The sequence below is a fragment of the Pongo abelii genome, chromosome 14 (genome assembly GCF_028885655.2).
Source record: "Pongo abelii isolate AG06213 chromosome 14, NHGRI_mPonAbe1-v2.0_pri, whole genome shotgun sequence".
Lineage (NCBI taxonomy): Eukaryota > Metazoa > Chordata > Mammalia > Primates > Hominidae > Pongo > Pongo abelii.
Window position 1 is genome coordinate 103,721,706 of NC_071999.2, and position 26,474 is coordinate 103,748,179.

General features: G+C 41.9%; 1 long non-coding RNA gene across 1 annotated transcript in view; it reads right to left on the reverse strand.

Moving 5' to 3' along the window:
- Nucleotides 1–398: 398 nt before the first annotated feature.
- The window catches only part of LOC134759904 (uncharacterized), a 90,737-nt gene continuing 64,661 nt past the window's right edge, over nt 399–26,474 (reverse strand). Inside the window, exons 2-3 of the long non-coding RNA XR_010136814.1 lie at nt 15,691–15,931; nt 399–809 (exon numbers count right to left, since the gene is read on the reverse strand). This is a non-coding gene — a long non-coding RNA (uncharacterized LOC134759904). The remainder of the gene's footprint in view (nt 810–15,690; nt 15,932–26,474) is intronic.

The following is a 26,474-nucleotide window of genomic DNA, read 5'->3' on the forward strand; positions in this document are numbered from 1 at the left end:
CAGGCCTGTTTTTTTTCTTGCTTAGTTTAGGCTAAAAGGCACAGATAGAATAGAAAACATGCCTGTTTCTTTCCCTCCAAAAGGGCTCCATAGTGAATAAGTTCATAAGCTAACGCCTTTGGGCTATGATGTGAAGCCCTCTCTATTTTCAAGATTCTCCAGGTTCCTCAATCCAACCCCTTCTGTCCTCTCCAGGTCTGCTGGCAACGCTAGATCAGCCCCTAAGCAGGCAGATGCAGGACTCCTTTGGAAAGATACACTCTGGCCAGCCACTGGTACAGTAGATCCAGATGGCAATGCATACCCAAAGACTCTGTAGACTCATAACTTATAACCTTGTCATGACCCCCCAAAGCCTGGAAACAAATTTTGTTTGTAAGGAATGTGGGAGAAAAAAAGAAGACAAATAAAAGGTGTTTATTATCTTTCACTCCCAAGGCCCTACTACAATTATAGAGGGAAAAAAATTGCAAAGTCATAAACAACAAAAACAAAAAATAAAACAGGTGATATCAAGGGCTACTTTTTTTTCATGTTTTTCAAATGGAAAGTAGATGGGGATTGATTTAGCGAAGGAGAAGAGGCTGCCGCTGTTGAGAGCAGATACTGGTGAGAGGAGAGCCCATTCACCCTGCCCAAGTGGAGGCCTGGAGGGAGAAGACACGTGGCAGGGGAGGGAGGCTTTGGAGGCAGCATGAGGTTAAGTTGAGAGTTTCCATCCAGGAATCCAGGAATGAGCAATGGAGCAGCCCGGCACCAACTTTGCAGGCTGCAGGAGGCTGATTTCTGGCCCTCTCCTGAAGGCCAATCTAGAGCAAATAGTTTGAAAATATTATAATTACATGAAATTGAAGAAGAAACTCCCTGATGATTCAGGTGATTAAACACTAGAGTGGGCATTCAGATAATTCACAGGCCTGAAGTTAGAATCTTATTCCAGTGTTCTTTGCGGCACCCTTTTTGGTAACAGATGGTTGGACTAGATTCATTCATTCATTCATTTGACAAACAAAGAAAAGAAAGGCATCAGATACCAAATCCACTTCATATCTGTGATGCCTGTAGGATTAAGGGGCATTAGGGACAGTGAATACTGGACAGTGAACAATTATCTGATTATAAACCATTAAATACCAAGATTCACAATATTTCTTTATTGTCTTTCATTTGCCCAGAGTGAAGCAGAAATAAAGAGAAGGAGAAGTCCGTGATGTATTCATTGTGTGTAGTTTGAGCTTGTCTCTGATAGGGAACTAAAGAAATCAGTTTAAAGGAATTAAACGATAACTAATAAAATTATTCAATGCAAGTAGCATTCCTGCAACCTGTTTCTCAGAGACAATCATGATAAGCTAAATACCCTACACTTTGTTCAGTTCATCCGCCATTTCTCACAGGTGTCAATTTATGATGTCACCGCTTACTCTTCCACCGTTGAGTTCCTCTGGCCCACCCAAGTCAGAATTCCACCCCCACCTCCTGATCACAAACTTTCCTGACAAAAGTCATCATGCCATTATTCTCTCAATTGCCAAACGCAAGGAACTTTTCTGAGCCTCTGTATTAGTCCATTCTCATATTGCTATAAAGATACTACCTGAGACTGAGCAATTTATAAAGAAAAGAGATTTAACTGACTCACAGTTCCCCATGGCTGGGGAGATGTCAGGAAACTTACAATCATGGCAGAAGGGGAAGAGACACGTCTTACATGATGGCAAGCGACAGAGAGAGCATGCAAGAGCAGGGAAAACTGCCTTATAAAACCATCAGATCTCATGAGTACTCACCATCACAAGAACAGCATGGGGAAACCACCTCCATGATCCAATAACCTCCCACTGGGTCCCTCCCTTGATAAGTGGGAATCATGGGGATTACAATTCAAGATGAGATTTGGGTGGGGACACAGCCAAACCATATCAATCTCTCTCTCTCCTTTACTCTCTCTGTCTTTCTCTGACACATTAATCAGCCCTGATGTCTCTATGGCATAGGGTCATGTTGACAACCTACTTCACCCTGACATTCTCCCCTAGGTTAACACTTGTTGGATCTACTCTTCTGGCCCATCCTATAATGCTGGTCCTCCTTAGCTTCTTGATCTTCTTAGGCCATACCTTCATCTAGTACCATGGTTTTGTTCCAATCCATGTGCCAACAGCATATGAATATGGCTGTGCACTGGGGCAATGCTTTTTTGCTGCACCCCGGGCCCATGTATCCAACACCTGGATGTCTCCTCTGGATTGTGGACAAGAGGCCATGCGGTATACAGAGAAAGAGCAGGGATTCTGGACGCAGACTCTCTGTGTTCAAAATTAGCCAGGCATGGTGGCACATGCCTGTAATCCCAGTATAGACAGGAGAATCACTTGAACACAGGAGGTGGAGGAGGAGGTGAGCCAAGATCGCACCATTGCACTCCAGCCTGTGCAACAAGAGCGAAACTCTGTCTCAAAAAAAAAAAAAAAAAAAAACCATTAAAAAAAGCCACACTGCCATTTCCTGGCTGTGAAATATTAGGCAAATTATTTAACCTCTCTGGGTTTTAGTTTCCTCTTCTGGGAACTTGAAATAAAAATGTTACCTATTCCAACTAGTTGTTAGGTGCAATTAATATATGTAAATTATATGTAAAGTGCTGAGACCAGCTCATGGCATATGGTATACATAAAATGTAAGCTATTGTTTTTGTTATGACTATTTCAGACAAGGGATTTGAAAACAAATTTATTTTCTCTTTATTCTTATTTACCATGGCAACATCATTTGTCTCGTCTTCTAAACCAGAAATATGAAAGTCGTTCTTCACTCCTCTCTCTTTGGAGTCATTAAATACAGTTGATTTTACTTCCCATTTCTCCTGTCAGCCTGCTCCTTACCATCCCCCGCCACTCTCATAGACTCTGTTTACGCTCTCCCCATCTGGTCTGGAATACTGCAATAGATTCTTAACTAGTTGTGTCTTCTATTTTTTTCTCTCCCTTTAAAAATCACCCTTTGCAATGAAAACCCAGTAGTAGTAAAAAAAAAAAAAAAAAAAAAAAAAAAAGACGATGGCAATGATGATAATATTAATACCTTGTTTTTAGGCATTATCTCATTTAATCCTTACAACAAATCGATGACGTAGACATGCTTACTATATTGTCTTATAAAACTGAGAAAACTTAGGCTTTGAGAGGCTAAGAAACTTGCCCAAAGCACAGAGCTGAGACCTGACAGGTCTAGAATATCAATGCCAGCTGTCTGATCCCAGAACCTGCATTCCCAACCTCTGCTAACTGCAGGCCCACTCCTTCCAGCTATTCTCCAGTTACTGATTTCCTGCAGATGAAACTGTGCTTTCCACAGGGCCCTCTGTCAACTCATCCAGGAAAACTGCTCCAGATTCACATCGTAATCATATCTTCATAATCCTCACTTTGCATGTTACTCTTCAACAATACCATACTACATATGGTTCCCAAACACTTCATGGTGTTTTTCTCCTTCATGACTTTGCAAAAGTTCTTTTCTGTTTCTCCATTTGTTAACCCTGAAAATAACTACTGAGAAAACGTAGCTTATATGTCACCTCTCTGGCCCTCTGACAGGCAAGCATTCCCACCTTTCTTCCATGCTTCTTTCATTAACGCATTCTATTTTTACTGGTGTATATACTACCTCTATCTACGTTAGTAGACTAAGAGCTTTCGGAGGGTGAGGACTGTGTTCTCATTGTATTCCTGGCACAGTCTTAAAAAATATTTGTTGAATTACATTTATTTCAAAATAGTTAGCCTGTGTGTAGACACAGACCATGCTCAGATGGTATCTCTATTAGTCCTTTTCTTCTTACTCTTATCACACTGGCCATTTAGGGCCTAAGCATCCTTCCCTGAGAGGACACTCATCTTCCATCTTCATGTTCTGCTCTCTAATCACCATTTTTGGTGATAACCTCTCCTATCAACCATGGCTCCATCCTGTCATTTGATAATCTCAATCCCTTTTCTGCATGGAATGAGGCTGAAGCCCACAAACAAGCCAATGGGAGACTTGGCCTGTGGCCTCTATCATACAGCAGAAAGGCCTGGGAGGCCCAGCTGGGGCCAGGACACCCAGGACTCATGGCTAGCTGTTGGATCAGACATGCGTAGAGTCTACCAGGCAGGTAGATACAGAAGGTGTTCAGAAGAGAGCTTGTTCAGGCACATGGATTTGGAGTTACAAGCATTCAGATCATAATGGAAGAAGCCAAGGAGGAAAAGAGCTTAACAAGGGGCAGGAGTCCTCAAAGGAGACTGAGCCAGGGTGGCTGGTGCAGTAGGGAACCAACAAGAAGAATGAGGAAAAAGGTCATTAGGCAGAGGTGATATCCTAATTGAACAATAAGGAGAACCAAATTCTTAGTCACCAACGTGGGGGATTCATATGTTTATGTCTCAACATTTTAATGTGATTGCTAGTAACAGAGCTATTGTGACTCATAAGAGATGACCCAACAAATATCATCATTCTAGTGACAATGAAATAAACTGAAAGAAGTCTTTTTGCTTTATCTATACATTGCATGATAACCTTTGACATTCATTATTAGCAATCAATATTCTGTGTTGAGGAAGCTGAGGAGGAAATGAACAAAAAAATTTTAAAAACCCTCAGCCCCTGTATTAGCATTCTCTAGAGGGACGGAACTAAGGGAATATATATATGAGTTTCTTAAGGATTAACTCACATGATCACAAGGTCCCACGATAGGCCATCTACAGGCTGAGGAGCAAGGAGAGCCAGACCGAGTTCCAAAACTGAACTTGGAGTCTGATGTTCGAGGGCAGAAAGCACCCAGCATAGGAGAAAGATGTAGGCTGGGAGGCTAGGCCAGTCTCTCTTTACACATTTTTCTGCCTGCTTATATTCTGGCCACGCTGGCCATTGATTAGATTGAGCTCACCCAGATTACGGATGGGTCTGCCTTTCCCAGCCCACTGACTCAAATGTTAATCTCCTTTGGTGACACTCTCACAGACACACCCAGGATCAATACTTTGTATTCTGCAATCCAATCAAGTTGACACTCAGCATTAACCATCACAGCCCCTGAATTCTGTCCTTTTCTACTGCCTGCTGGTAGACTGCACTCTCTGTGCAGGGCCTTTAAATATTCTTTATTTTATTTTCTTTTACAGACTTGCAGGATTCCAGCTCCTCAAGCCCTTCACACTCAACAATATTCCCCACTCAGTCAACATCCTCAGTGTAGGTAAACAATACACTCAGGCAGCTATTACAACTCTTCCAATGAGATGATGTTTTCAGATGTGTATGCACACTACATAAAGGTTTGAAATGCAAGTTGTCAATGGTCATGTAAACGGTAATTTTAATTGTGCAATGATTTTGGAAAGCAACTTGACAATGTATTGTCAAAGACTTTAAGATGATCATACACTTTTTCTGAGTAACTCCACTTTTGGGACTCATGTTAAATCATGTTAATAATGGGAAACAATGGAAACAGGCTTAAATCACAAAGATCTTCATCACAGAATTACTCATAACACTTAACAACAACAGAACCTTAATGTCTAAAACAGGAGAACAGCTAAGTCAATTATAGCATCTACTACCCATGTTAATAAGGGGGTATTATGGAGCCATAACAAATTGTGTTTCACATCAGTTCAATTCAACAAACATGTATGGACTGCTTTAAATCTCTAGCACCACCCTAGCAGCTCAAGGCCTAGCGTTCAGTGTTAAATTAAGTTTAGCCTACAGCTGCCTCCTTACATATTTTAAGTCCGGCCTAAAGCTTTCTCTGTACATAGTAAACTGTAACTTAACTGATTGTGTAAACAGGCTATAAATTTACTTGTGTGCCAATCACCAAGTTTGGGCCAACCAAAGGCAGCCAACTGTTGAAACTGGGTTCACATAAGGCAAATGTGAAACTGTTTACAATCTGGCTGTTTCTGTACCTGACTTCTGTTTTCTGTAAGTCACTTTCCTTTTCCTGTCCATAAATCTTCAACCATGTGGTAGCACTGGAGTCTCTCAGAGCCTACTCTGGTTCAGGGGGCTTCCCATTCTTTGCTCAACTGAACTCTGTTAAATTTAATTTGGCTTAAGATTTTTCTTTTAACATCAGACAAATATAAAAGAATATTTGAAATAGAATGGAAGTGCCACAAAAGCATAGGGGTGACTTGGCTACCCCAGGAGGGGAAAACGGGGGAGAGGAGATGAGAAGGAGTACCAAGGAACACTCAGTTTGTAACTGCGGGTAGCATCCTAATTTTGTTATTTCCCTTAAACCAATAAGATTAATGCAGCAAATGATTTATTGGGGAAAATCTAGTGTGCATAGACAGGCTTCTAATTGATTTCTGAAATAAACAACGATTAAGATGAAATCTAGGGATGAGGAGGAGTTAGCAACAGAACAGGAGTGGGATTGGGAAGAGCGTTCAAGGTAGAAGGACTGGCCTGTGCAAAGACACAGAAGTGGATGAGAAAATGAGATGTCAGGGGCACCATAATTAGTCAAAATGATTGGAGCACAGAGTTTCACACAGTGTCAACGTCAAGAGCCTGAAGATGGAGGTGCACAGGGCCTAAAGCTTCCTGAAAGACATATGCAGCCTGGATTTCATTTTGAGGATAACGGGAAAGCACTGCAAGTGTTTGTGTGAGGAAGTGACCTGCGTAAGTTGGTACTGGTAATAGAGGAGCAGCAGCTTTAGGGAAAAAAATGATGAGCCTGGTTTTGGCCATGTTGAGTAGACTCCACCAGACATGTAGACACAGGAGGTGTTCAGAAGAGAGTTCGGCCAGACACAAGGATTTGGAGTTAGAAGCATTCTTATTGTAATGGAGGCCAAGAGGCAAATAAGCTTAAGTGGTGGCCGGAGTCCTCAAAGGACACTGAGCCAGGGTGGCTGGAGCAGCAGGACAAACAGGAAGAGTGTGACATTGCAAAACACAGGAAAACGTATGTTTCAAGAAGTGGGTGACTGTGCTGAGAGTTACTACGGGACCAAGTAAGATAAGGACTTAAGACATTCTAAGGAAATTAGCAGGAAGAACAGCCATGAGCCAAGCAAGAGGAGCTTGGCAGAATGTTGAAAACAGAAGCCAAATAGCAAAATAGCAGAGTACTGTGGCATGTGGATGTCATGGAAGCAGAGGGGAGAACGCTAAGGCAGCCATGAAAAAAAAGCAAAAAAAAAAAACAAAAACAAAAAAAAACTGTCCTGTCAATGGGGGAATTCTACTGTACTTTTTTTTTCCTTTCAGATTGACAATGCTGGTATTCAGTGATTGGGTGCTGATGGAAATGATCTATTAAGGAAAGTGGAGGGTTAAGGGTCAAGGTGAGAGAAGAGAGAAGGCATAATTGATATAATGAGGTTCTTTGAGGTGTTGGAAAGGAAAGGGATGCAGAAACTTAGTTGGAGAAAGGATCTCTGTATTGGAATTTTACTCTGAAGGAAACGATGGGGTGGATGGAGAGCACGTAGTTTGCAGGTTTGGAATTTGGAAGCTGGGGATAAATCCGCCTGGTGGCTTTTATTTCAAATAAGGGGTAGAAGTCACAGGCATCTGCCAAGAGTGTGTAACAGGAAGTGGGGAAGGAGATTGAGGGAAAAAGAGAAGGTTTGCAGTTGCTGTTTTGCAAATTGGATTAATTAGGACCAGAGGAGAAGGCAGAGTCGCCCAAATCATGATGTCCATCAGTATAGTTGTGTGACTTTTTCCCAGCAGAGCCAACTATTTCTCAGTTTTTCCCTCTGAAATATGCATATTTAAGCAAATTCAATGAACTTTATTCCAAGTACCCAAATGCAACTTTTGAAGGATTTACCATAGGGAAATCTAAGCTCTCCAGGAAACTTCATTTCTTGTTTTCCTAGATGGTAGAGAAGAATGGTAGAAGCTCTGCTAGGAAAAAGAAGGGCATAGCAGGGAAAAAAAAAGTACAGTACATCACAATCTGCTTACGTTCGTTAAACATTATATAATGCTTTTTCAGTTCAAAAGGTATTGTAAAATATATTAATTCACCTCATCCTCCCAATAATTTGCTCAAAGTCAAAAACCAAGTGGGACCATGTTAAGACCAGGCTATCCTCCAGATTTTCCGAACTTAGAGCACCTCTCTTTTTAGGATTCCATGGGCCCCTCTGATCCTATCAAGTAGTGTTGACCTGGTAACTGTATGAAGAATGTATAGCATCTGACCCAAGGATTTTTCTACAGTGAAGGTCCAGGATCCTTCCTTATCGATACTTGCAAGCCTATTCTGAACACATACACAAACCTTGTGTTCAACAACAATAACTAAAGGGAAGTGCTCTGTGGTTGATTTGCAGACTCGATTGACTGGCTCAATGTCAAGAAGAAGAAAATTGTTTCCTGCCTTTTCTGGAATAACTGATTTCTTGACCTAGAGAGTTATAGTAATAGGAAACGTATATGTTACAAAGAACCTATACCCAGTTAAACAAGCCCTTTTCAGCAAGCTGTCAGCTGGTATGAGTCACTTACATAGGATTACTACAAGCCCTCTTACTCCCCTTATGAGTAACACCCTTAATCACTTTCTGAATTTTATCACAAGATACTCATTTTTGTTGAGTAGTTGCAATTTCTCGTACTACCATGAGGAAACTGAGGCTTCCAATCCAAGATAAGGTCATTGGTTGATTGTTGTCTTACCTTCCATAGTTTTTGTCATTATTACCACTGTTGTCATTGCAGTTATCATCATCATCATCATCATCATTTCCCATGATTACTACCAAAATGCAGAAACTATTTTGAAGCAATATCTCTGTCTTCCTTGAGGATATTAGATATATTGGAACTTCACAAGCATTTAATATTTGATGCCTAGCAGCTACATGGAAGAAACTCAAATATACATGCTTTGTTTCGACTACAAATTTTTTTTTCTGAAGCAGGCATAGGTTTTAGAGTCAGGCAGACATAGAGTCAAATTCTAGTTACGTAACTTACTGGTTGTATGAACTCATTTAAGTTACTTAAACTCTTTGAGCCTTGGTGTTCCCTTGTAAAACAGGGAAAATATTTCCTTTTTAGAGTTCTGAGACGATTAAAAGATATACTGTAAGTGAAGCACATAATAGACATTTGATATTGGTTTCCAGCCCTCCTCCTCTTGAACCAGTTTCCCACTTCCTAGAATTATAAGTAGTCCTCCACAAAATCTTACTTACAAATTAAAATATTTGCTGAGAAAAATAACTTTGCAGGTGTCAATGTTATTTTTATTTTGTCCTGTGAAGGCATGACAGGACCAGACAATCTTTCCCCAAAGCCTAATTAGAGTTTTTCCATTACTATATTTGTGTTTGTTTTTGCTTCCTTTGTTCAAATTAGGTTTTTAGGCAACCAAAATGAAACGCTCACCAAAAGTCATCCTTTGTAGCAGTAATGACACAAATTACATTGTTCTCTAGGGTTTAAAACGCCCAGCCATTAAACTTAACTATGTGAGCTTGGCAAATCATTTCAAAAGCAAAGCAGCTGTTTCCCTTTTGCTCCATTTTTTTAAAGCCTTGCTCAATGACTTAAAGATGTACACACTCCCATCGTAGACCCAGGGAAAACCCGTGAAGTACTGTGAATTCCAGCATGAAGGCTACAACAATAAAAAGAGAATGAGGCGTTGAATTTTATTTTCGAGCAATTGCATGGTTTCTAGTTGTTAAACAATATAGTGCTTACAATGTGTCAGGCACTATTCCAAGTACTTTATGAACAATAATTTGTTTAATCCTCATAAGGTATGTGCTATTATTATTCCCACTTTGCAGATGGAGACTCCAGCATAGAACATTTAACGGCTTGCTCAAGATCGTCCATCTCCTGACGGGCAGAGCTAGGTTCTGGATTCAGACAGCCTGGCTCCACGGTCCAAGTTTTAAGTAGGTTCTTCCACCTCTCATTGACTTATTCTATTTATTTCATTTATTTCTAATCATTTACTTTATTTCTAATCATTTATGTCATGTCCCTCCACTGTTTCTGCTCATCACTGCAAAGTCTTTGTTTTCATTACCCCCTTGTGACTGCCTCTCTGCACCAACAAAGATGCCATCCCCTAAGTGGTCACCATCATTGGAGCTGCCCACAGGCATGCCTCTCCATAGGGTAGGGGAACCAGTAGGAAATTCGACTCCAGTCACTAATTCACAAGATAGCCTGCAGCTCAGATTAAGGTCAGGGTAGCTACCACCGGAAGAGGCTTGGCAAAGAGACCACAGCCACGAGCCCATTTTGTGCCTTTCACAGTGATCATCTTCTCAGGTCTCTGTGCTGAGTCCCTTCTCCCTGTGACACTCTCAACTCTCAAATTTGTTCAATGTATAAATGAATATGGGAATCTGTCACTACTGCTCCTGGCCAATACAGGGCCCTTGGGTGAATTAGAAGTTATCCTCGGGCACTTGGCTAGTGACAGTGTATGGATGTGGTCTGCGGGCAAAGAGGATACTCACTTTGGGTCAAGAATAACTTCAGAGATCACCTAGTGGTCCAAGCCCAATCACTAGTTCCTTTAAGTGCAATAGTTCAATCCAACAAAACACTGCCTGAGCATCTTCTGAAGACCAGGAAGTATGCTAAGTACAGGGGAGATGAAGAGAATTGTGGAAGGCCACCTATAATAAATCAATGATAGAGTTATGCCTGGTCCCTTAGAGTCAGAAAGGAGGGTCACCATTCTCAGTGGGGTCTTTCTTAGAGAGGGTACCTGAGCATACTGCTTGGAACATTGTAGGTACTTAATAAATACATATAGAGTGAAAAATGAATGCATGTCTTAAAGAGTAAGCATTAATGAGACATAAAAGAAGAAATATATCCCAGACAAAGAGAATAGCACAGGAGAAGCCCAGAGACAGGAAACAGCTTTGTGTCTCTGGGGAATTTCAGTTCAAATCCCAAGGAAGGAAATGGCAGGAGTTGGAGTGAGAGTCAGGAGAGAAATCTTATTCAAGCATAAGAGGCTCAAGCCTCATCCAGCAAGTCAGTGCTTCTCCAACTCCAGTATGTATTCAAATGTATACAAATTACTTCAAGATCTGATTCTGATTCAGGAGGTCTGGGCTAGGACCTGAGTTTCTCTGGCTCTAGCAACCTCTCAGGTGATGCTGTTGCAGCTGGTCCGTGGACCATACGTTGAGTGATAAGACATCAGGAGCTGATGAAAAGCACTGATGGATTCCAGAAAGGAGAATGACATGTGTTTGGCCCCTGATAGACAGTTAAGAAACATTTAAAAATAAGAACAGTGAAGTATATGAGGATATGAACAATGATTAAACTTTACCCTATTTCACAAAGGGAATGAAACAAGCATTTACTGAGTACCTTCCACATTCTGGTCACTGCACTAGGTACATAACAAACATTATCTCTTCTAATAATAGAAACTAAAGCCATAGCCCAAACTGTACCACTTTTAACTCAATGACCAGTATAACCAAACAACTCGTTTGTGTAATCTTTAAATAGAATTAACCATATTGAAATTAACTATCAACCAGGAATTTTTAGTGTTGTATAAATCTGTGTATATTGTGTTTTATAATAACAAAATAGTATTTTTCTCTTGGATCATTAGTCCAGGCACATTTTTAAAGTTGATGAAGCCACTGCTCACCTATTTGATGTCCATTATTGGGTAAGAAATCAGCTTAAACTTGTACACTTGGTCACCACCCCACAACTACCAACTCCTGAAATAGGCCTAGATTTCTCATTTTAAATTCAAAATGAACACTTCGCTTCCTGTCTAGTTAGCCTTGGATGTTTCTGGCTACTGACACTACCTAAAGCTTGGTTATTTGGAACTATTATTTTCAGAGAGAGAAAGACAGCTAGAGCGGAAAGGAATAAAAAGAGAAGAGCCAAGTGGAGAAGGTCGGCTGAGCTGCCTGGTCCCTGGTTCCCACGGAGACCGCCAAAATATCCAGGCTGCGTCCTGCTGGATGGTTCCTCCTGTGCTTACCGTGCTCCCCTTGTCAACCTGGCCCACTCATCAGTTCCTCCCAACTTGTTTACATTGGGGACAAGGGCTGCATGGGTACAGCAAAGGAAATTAAAACTGAGGTAGCATGAAATTAAAAAGTAGAAATGCATGAAAGGAGATCAGACACAGTGTTGCTGACTCCTTTCTATGGAAACCAAGCATTTCCCCAGAAGAGTTCAAAAGGTTTATAAACACAAGCCTGTGGATCTTCTGGAAAGTGGATGTCACCTCTGTGCTATTATACTCTGTAGCATAGAGAGGGCTTGACAGAGGAAGGGAGGAGGGGAATAGCAGGTTCTTGGGCATTGGGCAGACAGAGGTTCCTATCTCAGAGTTGTCACTGACACATGTGCCTTGGCATTTGACCATAACTAAACATTGCATCTCTTTCTCCATCTTTAAATTAAGGTGATATCGTGGAAGATATGTTTGATCTTTGCCTTTGCTGCATCTTTTCCTTGCCTCTTCTGGTTACAGCATCCCTCATTTCCCTTTGTTGGGTAAAGCCTACCCCCATTTCATGCAATCTTTGGGAGGACTGTCAATCAAAGTACTCTAAGGGCTAAGAGTGACTCAGGCCAGGACAATCAGACACCACCCCCACCCCACCATCCCATCATTTGTAGGACTGAGCCAGGTTCCAAAAGCCATCGGAGACTGCCTGAACAAATTGTTCATTTGTTCCTGCTCATAAAACCCCCCAAATTGCTTTAGTTCTTGTTCTTCCTTGCAGCCTGTATGTTTAACTGTCCCCCTCCTTGCAAGCCTAACAAATTCCAAATTCCTTTTTTGGTAAAATTAACTAGTGTTGGTTTCTGTTGCTTGCCACAAAGAATGCTAAATGATGCAAATACTTGACCTCTTAGGGCTGCTGTGAGGATAAGCAATAACAAATGCAGTTCTAGGTTTAAAGTAAAGGCTCAATATCTGCTCCAAAGAATTACTACTAGGGAATAACTTAAGGTTATAGCTCTAACAATCAATCCAAGGAAATTCACAAAGCTAATGAGAGTCTGTGCCACAAGGTGGTAAGCAATAGGGTGCCCCTTCCACAGCTCTTTCTATGGTCTAATTAACCAAGAGGTGCTGCACATTTCCCAGATCAAAAGCACTTCCCCCTACTGGCCTGCCATCCTTTCTGCAATTCCCATCATTCCTGTCATTTGTCAAGTTTTATCATAAAGAAACACTTAAAGCACTTAAATGTGGTGCTTCCTTGAACCAGTATGTTATTGGCGTGTGTGTGTGTGTGTGTGTAAATGCTTATGTGTTACTTTCCCTAAATGCAGAACACACATATTTGACCAATTTGGAGAGAAGTTTAAACTCACTAGGCCTAGTATGCTACTTGTGATCAAGGTTTACAATCATAAGCATTTAAGAAATTCTGGGTTTTTAAACAAATTTTACTTTATTGTGTAGAGCAGTTTTAGGTTCACAGCAAAACTGGACAGAAAGTACAAAGTATTTATTTGTCTGTTTCTTTTTTTGAGAAGGATTTTGCTGTTACCCAGGCTGGAGTGCAATGCTGCAATCATGGCTCACTACAGTTTCGACCTCCTGGGTTCAAGTGATCCTTCTGCCTCAGCCTCCTAAGTAGCTGGAACTACAGGTGTGCACCACCATGCCCAGCTAATTTTTAAAATTTTTTGTAGACATGGGGGTCTTGCCATTGAGAGGTGACAGCCTGCTGGCAGCCCTCACAGCCCTCGCTCACTCTAGGTGCCTCCTCCGCCTCGGCGCCCACTCTGGCCGTGCTTGAGGAGCCCTTCAGCCCACCGCTGCACCATGGGAGCCCTTCTCTGGGCTGACCAAGGCCACAATCAGCTCCCTCGGCTGGCGGGGAGGTGTGGAGGGAGAGGCACGAGCGGGAACCTGGGCTATGCAAGGCGCTTGCGGGCCAGCTGGAGTTCCCAGTGGGCGTGGGCTTGACGGGCCCGCACTCGGAGTGGCCGGCCAGCCCTGCCGCCCCAGGCAGTGAGGGGCTTACCACCCAGGCCAGCTGCTGCAGAGGGTGCGCCGGGTCCCCCAGCAGTGCTGGCCCACCAGCGCTGTGCTCAATTTCTCACAGGGCCATGGCTGCCTCCCCGGGGGGCAGGGCTCGGGACCTGCAGCCCTCCATGCCTGAGCCTCCCCCTGCCCTTGCCCCGCCCTGGAATCCTGCGCTGCCCTGACCTCCCCCATGAGCGCCGCTCCCTGCTCCATGGCGCCCAGTCCCATCGACTGCCCAAGGGCTGAGGAGTGTGGGCACAGGGCGTGGGACTGGCCCGCAGCTCCACCTGCGCCCCAGTGCAGGATCCACTGGGTGATGCCAGCTGGGCTCCTGAGTCTGGTGGGGACTTGGAGAATCTTTATGTCAAGCTAGGGGATAGTAAATACACCAATCAGCACCCTGTGTCTACCTCAGGGTTTGTGAATGCACCAATTGGCACTCTGTATCTAGCTCAAGGTTTGTAAACACACCAATCAGCACCCTGTGTCTAGCTCAGGGTTTGTGAATGCACCAATCGACACTCTGTATCTAGCTACTCTGGTGGGGACTTGGAGAACCTGTGTCCTCACTCTGTATCTAGCTAATCTGGGGAGGTGGAGAACTTTTGTGTCTAGCTCAGGGATTGTAAACACACCAATCAGCACCCTGTCAAAATGACCAATCAGCTCTCTGTAAAACAGACCAATCGGCTCTCTGTAAAATGGACCAATCAGGAGGATGTGGGTAGGGCCCGATAAGAGAATAAAAGCAGGCTTCCCCAGCCAGCAGTGGCAACCCACTGGGGTCCCTTTCCACACCGTGGAAGTTCTGTTCTATTGCTCTTTGCAATAAATCTTGCTACTGCTCACTCTTTGGGTCCACACTGTCTTTATGAGCTATAACACTCACCGCAAAGGTCTGCAGCTTCAGTCCTGAAGCCAGCAAGACCACGAACCCACCGGGAGGAACAAACAACTCCAGGCACGCTGCCTTAAGAGCTGTAACACTCACCACGAAGGTCTGCAACTTCACTCTTGAGCCAGCGAGACCACGAACCCACCAGGAGAAACGAACAACTCCAGGCACGCTGCCTTAATAGCTGTAACACTCACCGCAAAAGTCTGCAGCTTCACTCTTAAGCCAGCGAGACCACGAATCCACCAGAAGGAAGAAACTCCAAACACATCCAAACATCAGAAGGAACAAACTCCAGACACGCTGCCTTTAAGAACTGTAACATTCACCGCGAGGATCCATGGCTTCATTCTTAAAGTCAGTGAGACCAAGAACCCACCAATTCCAGACACACCATGTTGCCCAGGCTGGTCTCAACCTTCTGGCTTCAAGTGATCCTCCCACCTCAGCTTCCCAAAGTGCTGAGATTACAGGCCTGAGCCACCACTTCCAGCCAATGTGTGTGTATTTTAACTATTTTATTATGATTTCAATTTTTTCTTTGTGATAAAACATATAATTATGCAGTCCTATAAAACCTTAAATCAATATACTCTATTGAACATAGGAGGAAATACCAGGACATTTTCTTGATAAAAGGTGATGCTTGCCTCACAATGTGGAAACCTGTAACCCACCCCTGAAAAGCTTTATGTTCCCTCCGAGTGAAGCAGCAGTCTTAGCCTCTTGCTCTGAGAACTGCCTGTTTATTACTTACTTGTTAGATTTCAGAAGTACACATCCTCAAGGCCATACGCAAAGGACTCTGTCTCGTTGGTCGTGAGCATCCTTCTAACCTTGCAATAGCCTGAACAGTGGAGTGTCAAGGGCAGCAGGAAACAATAAGGCAGGGGAGAGACGCAATCGAGGAGCTTCTCCGTGTTCTGTCTGGATGCCACTTAGGAGAATATCCCTCAGAGTAGCCTTCCATGGAACTAAGGCATCTTTTTGTTTTCCTTCTAGGAGAAAATAAAGATAATTTCATCCAGAAATCAGAAAAACAGTGCAGAAAATAAAGCTGAAATTTTAAGTTCCTGTTGTAAATCACAGCTTATTGCAGGGCAGGCACTTAAGATATGGTGCCTCCACCGACACCAGAGATCTGCTGCATGTTCACTATGTGCCAGGTTTACCAGCCCTGAGCATTAACCTCTACAATGAGAGTAGTCCCACTGGTATCCTCGTTTTCCAGCTGAGGAAATTGAGGTTCAGAAACACTCAGAAACTCATCAAGCAAATGGCAGAGCTAATATTTGAACATCAGAGCCCAAGCCTTTCTTACTAGGTATCTTAGTCCAGGCTGCTCTAACACAATACTTTAATGGGTGACTTATATGACAGACCTTTATTTCTCACAGTTGTGTGGGCTGGGCAATCCAAGATTGAGGTGCTGCCAGACTGGGTTCCTGGTGAGGGCTCTCCCCCCGGCTTGTATCTTACTGTGTGTTCACCTGGTCCTTCCTTGGTGACAAATTGTAGAGGAGATAGCAGACATATACAACTAAAGAGGGTAGCCAAGTTTTTTTAAATTTTTTTTTTAAAGTCATCTCTCTAGACAGAATATACATATGTGGTTTTGTAGCTCTTTTATTTTTTACTAGAGATTATAAACAAAGGCAGCTGTAAAGCAATGAATTCTCAATTCACTATAAAAGTTTGGCAGCACTATTTTAAGCTAAGGGGAGTCCTAGGCACTTGAGTTCCTGTCCCCAGGGAGGTTTGCAAGCAAAATATGGACAATTAAAATATAGTTTTATAATAAAGATATTAATAAAATACAAATCACCATTGCTTTTGTGGGGGTGAAGGTGAAATGGGTGCTATATTGAAATATTTTTACATATTATAAAATGCCTCACTAAAAGCCTGTCTTTTCCTGCACCTTGTCTTCTACTTCCTGCTCAAAAGTAGCATATGAACTTCCTATTTCTGCCAGCAAGTCAGGTGAGAAGAGAAAATGAGTTTATGAAAGTAGGCATGTGTCAGTGCTCTCTGAAAAAGACTTGTCTGTATGCTGCATCAGCACACACCATCATCAAAAAGCAAAGCAAAGTAGGATCGATTTTATTTTAGTGTCTGCGATTTTAAGGACAACAGAAAAACAACAACAAAAACCTCACATGTATTATATCATGGAAATCTGCCAACCCTCTACCAACAATACTATTCTCATTTTACAGATGCTGAATCTGAGCATCAGAGCAGTTAAGGCACTCGATAAAGACTTCAATGATTTTTCCAGATAATACAGGGGAAGAATTGGAACTTAAAGTCAGGTCTTCTGTCTCCAAATCCCATGACCTTTAGAGCATGTTTGAAGGAGAAAGTTCACACATTTTCATCCGAGATACCTACTACTCTTTCTAAAACTAAATGCGGAGTCTCAGCTGCTTCTATGAGCCAGTAAGGGTGCTGTGGTGGCTTTGTGACATGTCAGCTTGGCTAGGCTGAGCTTCGTTTCCCAGAAATCCCTCCCTGTATGTTTCTGGTTTGGGTGGGTCATAAGAAACATTCTTTGGGAGACTTGGAGGCAGTAGTGGAGGAGTAGCCATTCTGTAGCTCACACAGATTGTTACTGATCTGCTGACTCGCCTCAGTGCTCTGACGCAGCAGCTGAGGCTGCAGCTCTTCTCCTTTCTCATGGATCCTTTTTCAGCTTCTATGATGCCTGGTCCAGATATGTATTTAGTTCCCAGGGTCCTGGGTTCTGCAGGATATCTTTGACACTATGGTCCAAGTCATCAAAAATGGCATAGATTTTGGTCCATCTGCATGGGACTCATGCTGTGAGTTCTAACTTGTTCTTGATCCCCGTTTACATCCATCTTCACTTTCTGACATGTGGACTTTAAGCTCCAGTGCCAAAGGCAAAGGCTACAGCCATCCAGAGGCTGCTTAAGCAGTTCCCATGATTGTAGAAGGTCAAATCCCTGTAACAAACTCAGATAGACAGATCATAGAGAGAGGACAGATGGGTAGATAAGACAGAGAGAGTTAAGAGGCTGAATTGTATCTCCCCACAATTCATATGTTGAAGCCCTAGACCCTAGTACCTTAGAATGTGACTCTATTCGGAGACCAGTCCTTTAAAGAGCTGATTAAGTTAAAATGAGCCTGTCAGTGTTCAATCTGACAGATGTCCTTAAAAGAAAAACATACAGCTGACCCTGGAATGACACAAGTTTGAACTATGCAGGTCCACTTACACATTTTTTTTCAATAAAAATTACAATGAGTGTGTCTGTCTCTCCTGCCTCCCCTTCCACCTCTTCCACCTTTGCTACCCTCGAGACAGCAAAACCAATTCCTCCTCCTCCTCAGCCTACTCAATGAGAAAATAATGAGGATGATAATCCACTTACACTTAATGAATAGTAAATATATTTTCTCTTATCTTAATAACATTTTCTTTTCTCTTACTTTATCGTAAGAATACAGTATAAAACACATATAACATATAAAATATGTGTTAATTGAATGTTTATGTTATTGGTAAGGCTTCTCGGTCAACAGTAGACTATTAGTAATTAAGTTTTGGGGGAGTCAAAAGTAATGCATGAATTTTCAACTGTGCAGGGAAGTCAGTGCTCCTAACCCCCACATTGTTCAAGAATCAACTGTATCAGGAAATACAGAGAGAGGCACAATGAGAAGGTGGCCACCTGCAGCCAGGAAGAAAGGCCTCAGGAGAAACCAAACCTGCCGACACCGATTTCAGACTTTCGGCCTCCAGAACTTCAGGAAAATAAACTTATGTTCTTTCAGCCACTTAGTGTGCGGTACTTTGTTATAGCAGCCCTAGCAAGCTAAGAAAGGAAGGAAAGTAAGGAAAGAAGGAAGGGAGGAAGGGAGGGAAAGAGAGAGAGAAAGAAAAGGAGGAAGGAAGGAAGGAAGGGAGGAAGGAAGGGAGGAAGGGAAGGAGGAAGGGAAGGAGGAAGGGAGGGAGGGAGGGAGGAAGGGAAGGAGGAAGGGAAGGAGGAAGGGAGGAAGGGAAGGAGGGAGGGAGGGAGGGAGGGAGGGAGGAAGGGAGGGAGGAAGGAAGGAAAGAAGGCAGGCAGGCATACATACACGTGTATATATTAGTGTTCTTCAGAGAAACAACAAATAGGGTGTGTGTGTGTGTCTGTATTATGTATCTATGTGTAGACATACAGAGAGAGATTTATTTTAAGGAAGCAGTTAATACAGTTGAGGTGGGGCTTTGGTGCTGGCAAGTCTGAAATCTGTAGGACAGGCCAGCAGGTTGGAAATTCCAGCAAGAGTTGATGTTGCAGTTTTGAGTCTGGAGGCAGAAGTCCTCCCTCTTTGAGGGACCTCAATCTTTTCTCTTAAGACCTTCAAGTAATTGAAGAGCTCCCCACTCACCTGATGGAGGGCAATCTGCTTTACTCAAAGTCTCCTGATTTGAATACTAATCAAATCTAAAAAATACCTTCGCTGCAATATCCAGACAGATGCTTCACCAAACAACTGGGCATCATAGCCTAACTAATTTTGACACATAAAATTAACCATCACTGTGTGTGTGTGTGCATCCTAGTGGTTCTTCTTGTCTGATTGAACCCTGACAGATTGATATAGGTGTCCTTATTTTTTAAAATCTGCAAAGTTTCTGCATGCTCTCCTTTGATAATTACTGCTATTCCTCATTCCATTAAAATAACATCCAACAGCTGAGAGAAAATGCAGTGCTTGTGTTAACTGCCCTGACAGGCCCCAAGCCTATCTGTTGGGGGCCAAGATAGGAGCTCCCCGCCAGGTCCTCACATTTACAACAGTGGTTCTCAAACTTTAGTGTGAGGCTAGGCTAAGCTCCATCAGAGACCCCGAGGAGTCTGTTAAAACACAGATTTCTGGGTCCCACTCCCAGAGTTACTGATTCCATAGGTTATATGGTTTGGCTCTGTGTACCCACCCCAAATCTCATCTCAAATTGTAATCTCCAAGCTTTGAGGGAGGGACCTGGTAGGAGGTGACTGGATCATGGGAGCAGTTTCTCCCATGCTGTTCTCATGATAGTGAGGGAGCTCCATGAGATCTGATAGTTTCCCCAGCTCGTTCTCTCTCTCCTGCTGCCGCCTTGTGAAAAAGGTGTCTGCTTCCCCTTTGCCTTCTGTCATGATTGTTAAGTTTCCTGAGGCCTCTCCAGCCATGCAGAACTGTGAGTCGATTACACCTCCTTTCTTTATAAATTACCCAGTCTCAGGCAGTTCTTTATAGGAATCTTAGAATGGACTAATACAGTAGGATTGGGGTAGAGCCTGAGATTTTGCATTTTCTAGCGAGTCTTCAGATTATATCTGTGCTACTGGTTTTGGGACCACACTTTGAGAACCACTTCTCTAGGATATCTCAAAGCCTGGGTCAGTGAACTTTAGCACTGCTGTCAGAACAAATGCTAAGAAATCAAACCTTAGGTAAAAGGAATACTAATGTTCCACCTTGATTTGGAAAGACTCTTAACTCTCTCTGAAAACATATTTTATAAATCTCCTGGGTATATGCCCAAGAGAAACAAGCATGTTTGTCCACCAAAATACATGTACAAGAATGTCCATAGCAGATTTTTTCACAGTACCCTAAAACTGCAAACATAAATATCCATTAACAGAAGAATAGATATATAAAATGTTGTGTCAGAAATAAAGAAGAATGATTTTGTATTATATGTAGCATCATGAACAAATCGCATATATTCTGTTGAGCAAAATAAGCCAGACATAATAGTATACACTGTGCAAGTCTACTTAATAGTCACAACAAGCAAAACTAATTGATGTGGTGGAGACAGGATTGACTGGGATGGAGACAGGGGACCCAGTGGGGATGCTGGAAACGTCCCTGATCTGATTCTGAGTTTTGGTTACCTAGGGTGAGATTTGAGTACTTTCTGCAAGTCATAGCTAAGCTATTTTATTTTATTTTATTTTATTTTTGAGATGGAGTCTCACTCTGTCGCCCAGGCTGGAGTGCAGTGGCGCAATCTTGGCTCACAGCAACCTCCACCTCCCAGGTTCAAGCAATTCTCCAGTCTCAGCCTCACGAATAGCTGAGACTACAGGCACATGCCAGTACGCTCAGCTAATTTTTGTATTTTTAGTAAAGATGAGGCTTCACCATATTGGTCAGGCTTGTCTTGAACTCCTGACCTCAGGTGATCCACCCGCCTCAGCCTCCCAAAGTGCTGGGATTACAGGCGTGTGCACCGCGCCCAGCCTGTAGCTAAGTTAGACCTCACAGGACTGACTTTTCCATTAGGCACGGGAAGCTCAGTACACAGGGTCCACATGGGTCCCATGCAGGGGCCCATGAAAATGATTTAATTTCTTCTAAAACCAGCAGAAAAAATATATAATCTAGCCTGGATTATACTGTCTTTAAGCCAACAGTCATAAGATACAATTTTTAATATTTGTTATAGAAGACTGGACCTCCAATGGCAAAAGTGTCTACAATCCACAAAAGTCATAAGGCAGCCCTGATACCACATTTAAAAGCACAGATATGCACATTTTTTCTGAATACACGTAGTAGTAGAAAGCATTTAGGATTATATTGTCACCCAACCTGTTGTAGTCTTTAACAGCTTTCATTCCCTACAAAGAAGTTCTGAAAGGCAAAATGATTCCACACATCTGTGTCAGATACAAGGAAGACAGAAAGCCAAGAGACAGGATGGGCTCCCTCTATTTGAATGTCATTCAAACAGAAAGACAAGGTAGGTCTGAGAGCCATCGGACTGAAGGAGTTCTGATGTAGGTCTTCCTGGAGAGGAAACTTCAGGAACACTAGAAAGATGGAGGCATGATGCATCTGCCACCTTGCTCTGTAGCCCCAGCCAGCGGTGATGACAAAAGGATGCAAGAAGCCAGAGAGGTTCCTGGGTCAGCTTTGCAGCTTTGCTCCAGGCTTTTCTTTTTTTAACTTTTATTTTAGGTTTGGGGTACATGTGCAGGGTTTGTTATATAGGTAAACTCATGTCACACGGGTTTGTTGTACAGATTATGTCATCACCCAGGTACTAAGCCTAGTACTCAATAGTCATTTTTTCTGATCCTCTCTCTCCTCCCACCCTCCACCCTCAAGTAGGTCCCAGCGTCTGTTGTTCCCCTCTTTGTGTCCATGTGTTCTCATCATTTAGTTGCCACTTATAAGTGAGAACATGCAGTATTTGGTTTTCTGTTCCTGCGTTAGTTTCCTAAGGATAATGGCCTCCACCTCCATTCATGTTGCTCTAAAGAACACGATCTCGTTCTTTTTTTCTGAGCCACTCTTTGCACTTCCCATTCACTGGATTGGGAGGTTGGAGGGACCAAAGGGAGAAGCCTAAGGGAAGACCTCTGTGCTTTACAGACCTGATCCACCACTCAGAATTGGGGCCCTCACTGAACATTCACCAGTGCCCCGCCCAGTGCTCTACTCTGTGGGCACACAGAGGTTTATAAGACCCCTCGGAGTCCCTGTCCTTGGAAGACTATAATTCAGTGGTGGAGTGGTGTACACAGGGGAGGGATCAAATGCTAAACTGGGGTTACTGGACAGATGCTTTGGGAAGAGACAGATCAAAGCAGGTTCCCTGCTAGATAGGATCTAGTTTCCTAGCTCTAAATTGGGGCCAGAGTTTATTCACTTTTTTGAATGAACCAAATTATTGCTCTTTTCTTCCTTTAAATAACCTTCAAATTGCTATATCACAGAATATTTTATTAGTGCTGTGGGGTTTGGGTTTCAATTAAAAACCCTCTGTCCCCAAGGACACGAATCCTTTTCTAATATCACTGAAGATTAAAGACAGTTAGAAGCTAAAGTACAGTTGGTCTATACAATTGAAAATAGCCTTGGAGAGCAAGTATGTACTTTTTAAAGCCTAAGTGCATTGTTACAGAAAAGTTATTATTTGTTTGGAAAAAAATAAGAAAAATCATTGTCATGCCATAGCAACCAGACTGGTAATACAGAAGAGGCTGAACTGATAAAAATATCTGTGAAAATGTCCAGATTGATGAAATATTCTAAAAATAAGTTTAACAAAATAGTGAACAAAATTAAATTGGCCTAATTTTCCATACATGCCATCTCATGTTTTATTTTTTTTAAAGCTAAAATATTCACTTTGAAAATGATTTTAGCACTACCATCTGGTAAAAAAGAAAGTGCAAAGCCCTAGACTTTGGACAATAGGAAGATACATCTGTAGATCTAAGGAATAAAACTTCAACATTCTAATGGCAAACAAATACATACATAGCCCAGCATTTAGAGCTGATACTTCCCTCTGCTAAGTGTTCAAAGTAATAGTTTAGAAATACCTGCAGCCTTTAAAATGAGTACTAACTTCTTCCCCACTGTTATTATTTACTTCTCTTTTCAGGATTTCAAGCAGATGAGCACTGTTGCTTTGCCAGCTTGCAGAGGAAACAGAATTTCCAATTATAAATTCTAACATTAGATGAGCAAAACTCTGATCCAACTCTAACAAGGAAATTGACGGTTTTATAACAGCAGTGTTTTAGGGAAGAAACTGCCAGCATTTGTTGGTATAGATTTAGATGGGAACTTGCTTCAGGTCAGCTGTCAATCAAGGGCTCTTTGTGTTTTCAGAGTACACTCTGAGAAGCGAGTTACAAAGCTGAGCTACTCCAGAAGATATTTGAGTATTTTTATATTCTTCTATGAGCAGGAAAGACAAAGCAGTGAATTGCCTTTTATGGGGCCTACTGCCCTATCATTGCAAGAGTGTACAGGGGAGTGCTTCTGAATCACATCTTCACTCATTCATTCATTCATTCAACATTGATTGAATTAGACAGATGGGACCCATGCCAAGCACTTGCTAGGTCTTGGAGATGTGACAATGAATAACACATAACTCCTTCCATGAGGAGTTTGGGAAAGAAATTTGGACACGTAAGCAAATACTTTTTTAAAGATTATGCTCTAACCCCTAAAAATTATTAATTATATTAATACATTATATTACTATCAAATTTATAATACAAATATTTAAATTAAAATTAAATGTTAAGTAAATATTTAAATTAGTAATTTGTATTAATATTAAAATATTAACTGTGATATAAATATGTAAGATTCTTTTAGGGCTCATAAAGGAAGAATAGTTGATTCTCCCTGGAAGAGTCAAGGAAGGCCTAATAAAGGAGCGATGGTTTTGCTGAAATTTAAAGACTGGTAGGTTGTATGAAATCTGCCTACGTGGTGTAAGGAGGGAGGATCATTTCAGACCAAAGGGATACTGCTAGGAAGATCATGGAAGCACGAAATGGTTGTGGCTGGAGTGGGGGACACAACGGTGGGTTTTGAGGGACTAAGAGATAGGGGACCAGGTTGCAGGAGATGACGACCTCGCTATATAAGGCTGTGTGTGATGTGTGGAGAGTGTGGATCTTATCCTATACATAAAGGACAGCAATTCAAGGGATTTAAGCCAAGGAATAATGTGCTGAAACCTACACTGGCATATGTAGAGACTGAACCCAAGTGGGAAGCAGGTAGTGAAAGCATCAAGGAGGCAACAGTACTAATTGGGTTAATAGGTGAAGAGGGCATGAATGAAGGCACAAGAGAGGTTGAAGAGGGGACGTTGGAACTGGCAGGATTTAGAGGTCAATTGTATTACTGGATGGAAGAATGGGAAGAGATTGGGATGACTTTCTAGTGTTTACCCTGCAGGTGTGGATGGATGGTGGTTCCACTTACTATGATGAAGACATAAGAGAGGATTGGGTTTGAACAGGTTGAGCTACTGAAACTAAAGGATACTTGAGGGCAACGCCATGTCTTACATGACATTTGATACTCCTTAAGACAATAACTATAATATAGTAACTTTCAATAAATAGTGAATGAATAAATGAACTGACTGAAAAAAGATGCCATGTCTGTTTGACATCTGGTAAACCACTGACCATTCAGGTTAGACACGTAGATCTGGAAGATTGTTTAAAACTCCTGCTAGGGAAAGTAGATGAGATATGGGCCAATAATAAAACTTTAGAGAAATACCAGAATAAAAAGGTCAAGCACAGAAAAAAGAGACAGCAATGGAGTCTTGAAATTAACAGGCTGAAGAATGAGAAGAGATATATCTATATTGTCACATCTCTCCATGTCAAATCCTAACACTGCCCTTTTCTATTAAGACTTTGAAAAAGTATTTAATCTCTTATCAATTGCCTCATCAATAAGATATGAATAATAATGCCTACCTTATAGGGTTATTTTGGGGATTGTCCATATGTGAATGTGTATAACACATAGTAAGTGCTCAACAAATATTAATCCCATCACCCTTTTAAAATATAACAAACACAACATCACCTTGGAGTCCCCTGGATTTGAAAGTTTCAGTTCCAACACTTAGTAATCATCTCAGGATGTCCAAGACCTGATGTTGTATCCTGCCTTTTGGTTAAGACACCAATATAAATACGGACATTAGGAGGTGAACGTGCGGCAATCACCCAGCTTTCAAATGTTAAAAGATCTTTTGTGCTTTCTGCTCCTCTGGATATCTTAATTCTTGCCAACTGCTACGATAGCATTTTTAAAAATTGAGTATTTGCAAATATCTGAGGCTGTATAAAGGGCCTACTCTATAACAAATTAGAAATAAAATTATAGATGGAAACTCTATACTAAATAGTACACAAAAGAGACACATGTAATGTGTACTAAAATCATTGAAAGCAAATAATAGTCTACTTATTTAAATGTATTGCTATTATGTAGTAATTTCTGAGTGATTATTATGACTTAAATCCCACTTGTTTCATGGATTCAATTTGTTTCTGGCTGATGCACATCTCTTTCAGTACTTCCATCAGATCCAAGAATGGTATAAACTCTTTGCTTGTCTCAAAATGTCTTTATTTGGTCCTCAGTTTTGAATGAAAGATTTAATGAAAGAACTTGGATACTGAGTTCTTATTTGATATCCACTCTCTGTCAGCCCTTTGAAGATGTCATCCTACTGTCCCTGTCATTGACTGTTATAAGTAGATTGCTGCCAGTCTAATTGTTGTTCTTCTGTAAGCTCTTTTTTTCTCAGGGCTTTTAAGGTTTTGTTTTTCTCTTTGATTTTCTGAAATCCCACTGTGATGTGTCTAGATGTCAATTTATTGCTATGTACCTTACACAGAACTTAGATTCTTATAGTTACAGGTTGCATTCTCCAAAATGAGATACTGTGATGAAGTGTGGCAAGAAACGTATTTATTAGGGTGGCAACACCTGGCCTCCCTTCTAGGTGGTACTATCACCCTCACTGCAATCATCAAATGAAGTTCTATTACAGCCTTTCTTACTGTCCACTCTCATCTGCAGAGAACCACCACGGAACGTTTAGTGATGCTGATAGCCCTCCCATTGGCTCTATGGGACATCTTGTGTGGTTTTGATAAATGGTGTCTCACCTAGGATGGTTATAGCACATAACATCTGGCCAGATGCCTAACCATATGCAGAATATCCATTCTGGTTGCT